The 5,242-nt window shown below is 49.3% G+C and overlaps 1 long non-coding RNA gene across 2 annotated transcripts; it reads left to right on the top strand.

The window, feature by feature from the left end:
* The first annotated feature begins 299 nt into the window (after positions 1-299).
* Positions 300-4,496, top strand: LOC148053277 (uncharacterized). 2 transcript variants are annotated; one of them, XR_015708530.1, is made up of 4 exons: positions 300-612; positions 694-849; positions 1,305-1,383; positions 4,110-4,496. It is a non-coding gene; the product is annotated as an uncharacterized LOC148053277 (long non-coding RNA). The 2 variants fall into 2 exon arrangements; XR_015708529.1 differs by having other exon boundaries at positions 300-849.
* The last annotated feature ends 746 nt before the right edge of the window (positions 4,497-5,242 follow it).

The raw sequence follows: 5,242 nt of genomic DNA, 5'->3' as shown, positions 1-5,242 counted from the left end.
CAGAGCGCTGCGTGCCAACGTGCTCCGAGTGAATGTGGTAGTAGTCGTCGGTGCTCAGCACTGCCAAAAATCCAGCCATCCATGACACATGTGAAAGAAGCCTCATTAATCTCGAAAACACAAAGTGTACGTTTCACTGCCTGTGTTCAGCTCCTTAGGCAGGGCCAGACCCCTAGTTAAGGACCCAGTAGATACCTGTGGTATCTGCTGAATATAGCCCTGATCTGGTGGGGGGAGGAAATTCTGACTCTCATAGCGCACTCCTAGCTGACAAACAAGAGGGGAAAGCCTCCAGCCTCAGGAGGTGTGACAAGCCGGGGCTTGTCTGCCTTGCACTGGGACGCGGGTGCTCGGAGCCTGCCGCACTGGAGAGGCTGGAATCACTATTCCTGTCATGTTGCCAGCAGTGAAGTCGGAAGGGTAAACCCAGAGGAACGTGTTTCTTGTGACTGCAAAACTCTGAGCCTGCTCTCTGCCCTGGAATAACCATCGGTAAATGCCATGCTCAGCCAGAATGCGTCCAGGGCCACCGGAGCCTGTCACTGGAGACCGGCAGGGACTGAAATTCCCAACCCATGCTGATACCCACCAGTGCTGCCAAAATACCGCCGAGTGAGTGACAGGGCTTGCCCTAGCTTTTGCCCTGTGCGAAGCGAAGCACGTGGGTCCTCAGCCATTTGTTTTCGCACTTAGGACTAACCCCTGCGTCAGCGGGCAAGAACAGGAGGCGGGCAACCGGAGCGGTGCCAGGACCTGGTGCCAAGGGAGCGGGCATGGGGCAGGCAGCAGAGCACAGCCCGGCTGCGAGGAGCGAGCTAGGCTGATGTCATTTTGCAGCGCTCTTCCTAGGTGAGCTAAATATACCCTCCCTTGCCCACCCCCCTTTCCTGCTCCCCACCGCTGTGCCGCCCGTCCCAAGGGCGCGGGTGGGCCAGGGGCAGCGGCCGGAGGCTGGGGGCATGCGGCCGCAGTCCCGACCTCCCCTGCCCTGCCCTAAAAGGCAACTGGTGCGCAGCCCGGCCAACTGGGGAAACAGAGCAAGAAATAGCACAGAGGCGATGGCGGATGAGCAGAAATACAAGTGAGCCAGGGAGTTACCACCTGGTTGTAGGCAGAGGTTGCTTAAAGCAAGGACAACAGGTAGCAAAACCTGATTTTTTTTTTTTTTTTTCACCATGCAATCACAACGTGCCACTCTTCTCTCTGTTTAAGCTCTCTTTCCTCACAGAAGATCTGACTCTTTAAATATATAATAAATAGTGAAACATGCTGATGTATGTGTGCTACTTCCGATCCATCTTCAGGGGGAGAAGGTGAACATTACCCAACACAGGCAATGCCAAGGGTCCCATAGGGTGCGTCTACGAAGCAGGACTAGAAAAGGTGAGTGAATTTAGCTGAGCCTGAAATAAAACCACCTGAAGACATTTTCTTTCCTAGTCTAAATGCAGTCTTCTAGCTCCAGCATCCCTGAGTCTGTTGTACTTAACTAGACCACGCCTGAAACAGCAGCCTTTTTTATGATATCTTTGGCTAACTTGACCTATTCTGCACATATTGGCTTCTTTCAGCTTAACCTCACCCCCCTTTCCTAGTTAAGCTAATGCCCAGCACAATGCTGAATAACTTTTGCTTTTTTCCTGGCAGCTATTTTTTGGCTTTTCTCATTTTATTTTATTTTTGAGGAAGGAGGTTAGGGTTCTACATCTTACGATATTAGTGTTGGATGTAGATGAAACGATATTTCATACAACTTATCATTTAATTTGTATTATATGTTAGCTTTGGCAGTGCAGGCATTGTAGTCATGCCAGTAGAGAAACTTTGATCTGAATGAGTGTAAAACTCAGCCAGGCTTGAAGTAGGGTTGCAGAATATAATTTCAAATATTAAAAACCTGGCCTGTGCTTTTGGGGATACAGGTGCTGTTGATGACCTAAATATCCCATCTTATAAGAGGCATGACCTCTCTGCAAAAATCAAAGACCATTTTAGGACAACATACAACTTGGGACGAGGAGTCACTCTGGACATGTGTGGAATTCACCAGATGCATTTTGGGCACTGCCCCAAACTGAATCACAGCAGTCATGGACATGTACGGCTTGAGGGACCTCCAGAGATCATCCAGCCCCTCTTCCCCTCCCCTTCCCTCTCTTCCTGTCTGATATCCCCAACTGATATTTGTTTAACCTTTTTAAAATATCTTGGGCAACAGGGAGAGCTCTCCACCAGGGCTCACCTCTCCTGCTGGTTACAGCGTGTTTTCCTTTAGCTCTAACCCAGCTCACTCTCACTGAGAAACAGCTCACCTTCTTCTCTGCCTGCCTGAAGACTAGTTGGTCTAATGGCAATCCTTACATATTTGACACGTTGCCATGTCTGCCCTCATCCTCCACTCTTCCAGCCTGGACAAACCAGTTCTTTCAACCTTTCCCTATAAGCCACGACTTCCAGGCTACCGCCATGCCCTGCTCTCCTCCACACTCACTTGTATCATCCCTGGAGCAGCAGGACGCCGTCCTCCACCTGGCTCACCCCTGAGGAGGGAGGAACGGTGATTTCCGCCGTCCCACATCTGGCGTGACCACTGGCATCTCCTGGTCAGCCCCTTCCCCATCCCTGACCACTGGCTGCTGCCTTGCTGCTCGCCTGGACCTCCCCTGCTCTGCTGCTGCCACCCTGGCCCTTGCCCACAGCACTGCTATCTGCTTGAGTCCTCCTTCTCAGTGTGTGCTGTGCACTCCCCTCTATTGAATTTCATTTTATTGATCTCAGACCATTTCTCCCATTTGTCAAGACCGCTTTGATTTCTAGCCCTCCAAAGTGCTTGCAAAGTGTGCTTCCCCACCTGGAGGTACTCACAGATTTTAAAGTGTGCTTTCTATCCCATTACCCTCCTCACTAACGATATAAATAATAGCAGCACAATCTAGCACCGTCTGCTTGCTCGCTGCTCTCCCTTCCCTCCCTCTGATCCCTGCTGGTACTGGGGCAGTGAGTTTCCTCACCAGTGAAATGCAGGAGGGACATGGGCTTGCCACTGGTGACGGCAGCCTGCTGAAGACAGGGGGTAAAGCACGTTGTCCCACGCTCAGCAGCTTGCTGCCGCCGGCCTCGGGCATTAGAGCCTTGCGTCTGACATAGGCACACCTCCATCCAAAGTTAAAAAGCTGCTCCTGTGTGTGTGTGCGTGCATGGGGGTGTTGAACCTCAAGCCTGTAGCCAGAAGACAAGCTGGGCTTGGTTTGGCTTGGCAGGACCGCTGAAACTCCGGCTACCAGAAACGTTTACTGAGCGAGTTTGTGCAGCTTCAGCTCAGGCTTGCCAGGGACCCAGCTGAACAATTAAAGGAAATATCAGTTCAGTCGCAGGTTGCAGCACACTCAGCCCTGCCTTCAATGAATAAAATTAATCATTCTCACTGATTCTCTAATCAACCCAGTCCTCAGAGGTGTAAATTATGCTGACAGATGTATAATCAGGGAAGTTTTCCAAATTAACCTAAAAAAACCCCAAGAACCCACTGAGTCTCTCAGCATCAGTTGAGCTGAGCAAGGGCTGTCTAAAACAAGCGCAACACAAAACCGGGCAGCAGCAACCGTGCCTTGTGAAAGACAATGGAAAAACAACCATCCTGGAAGGGAGGGCTTCAGTTCAAGGTGCCGACGGCCCCCCTGGGCTGGCCTTTCCCCAACCACCCTCCCCAGATGGTTGGGACGTGCCTCTAAGCCCTTGTTTGCATGGAAATTCCATGAGGATCCTACACCTCGGCAGGTGCAGGAGCACCTCAGGAAAGGTGCCAATCCCTGCGGCTGGCATACCTGTAGGAAGAAAATAAACCTCAGCACATGGCTAGGAATAAAACACGGAGGGTAGGGGTACGGCCATCAACTGGTGCCACCCTCTGTTAAATGCATCCCTGCCGGCAGCCTTGGTCTGGCTGTTGGATGGAGGGGGACATCAGCTTGACAGCTTCAGCATGGTTTTGTCTTCTTACTGTTTCTGTTGTGGGAAACACCAGTTCTCCTTGGACAAGTGAAGGTGGCTGCTATGTGATAGCGCCCGGCAGACGCCCTGTGTGAAATGGTTATTCATCCACTGACCAGGGTCTGCAAAGGACGTTGGGCCGCTTCCGTTATTCTCCCTAGAGATGTGGATTGAAATAATGGCACTGGTGCGTACCGAGTAACGACAAAGAGGAGATGTCAGAATTGAAGAGCAATATTTTAAATGCAACATTGGAGCCTTTAGAGGAAAACGATGAAGTAAACCAGCAAAACTTGAGTTACAAGTGTATTGCCTGCGTGACCTGGGAGCACAAAAAGAGTTCAGATGGGGCCCAGCCTGCTGCTTTATGTACCCATTGTTTTATTATGTAAAATAAAAATAAAATGGATTCCAGCAAATAATGGTAAATATTTGATGATGTAATTATGCCTTATTAATGCAATGCTCTTTCTTTTGCAAATTAAATTTTCACAGGAATTCATCACCCATTTCATTTTTATTATTTAGGCCATGAGTATGTCACAGTTGTTTGTTATGTACTTTTGTAACCATTTGATTAATATTAAATGTTTAAAATAAAAACTCCATTTGTACTTTAGTTATAACGGCCCTGCGAAAATATTATGAATACGAGTCGGTATTTATGGCCCACATTAGTTCTTAGTATTACTTTTGATATTTTTATTGCAGTACAGGACACACACAGTTCATTACACATGAAAAATAGTTTAATTTTCAGAAGCTTTGTAACGATCCATAAACTGGAGTGTTTTCCTTGCCACACTGCACGAGCCCTCTCTGTCCTCCTGCTCCCACCTCTTTTATCCTGAAGAAGGCAGACCTGAGGGACAAGCTTACCCTATCTGCGTGCCTGGAAGAGTAGATCTCTTAAAAGGCATGAATGCAGGAGTTACAAGCTTTGAAAATCCTGACAACACAGCTCCTGTCCACCCAAACGTACAGATCTGGACCACGGCTGGGCAGGAACTGGGGAGAAAGTTTACTACCAGGAATTCTCTCATGGGTCTGTAAGGCATCTTTCATGCCTGTTGGATGCAGTAATAAACCGAACCCCACACATTTGACAGTTACTCTGTACAGAAAATCTCCTTGTGGCCACTACAGTGGGTGGCTGCAGCCGGCACCCTACTGCTGTGGGTTTCAGGCTCTGAAGATGCGCGGGAAGAGCAGGCTCCCCTGCAGCACCAGGAGCAGCATTAAGTTTTCTGCT

This window comes from Nipponia nippon, unplaced genomic scaffold, assembly GCF_047370975.1.
Source record: "Nipponia nippon isolate SJK-2023a ecotype South Korea unplaced genomic scaffold, ASM4737097v1 scaffold_4, whole genome shotgun sequence".
NCBI lineage: Eukaryota > Metazoa > Chordata > Aves > Pelecaniformes > Threskiornithidae > Nipponia > Nipponia nippon.
This window is presented reverse-complemented; position numbering and strand designations above follow the sequence as displayed.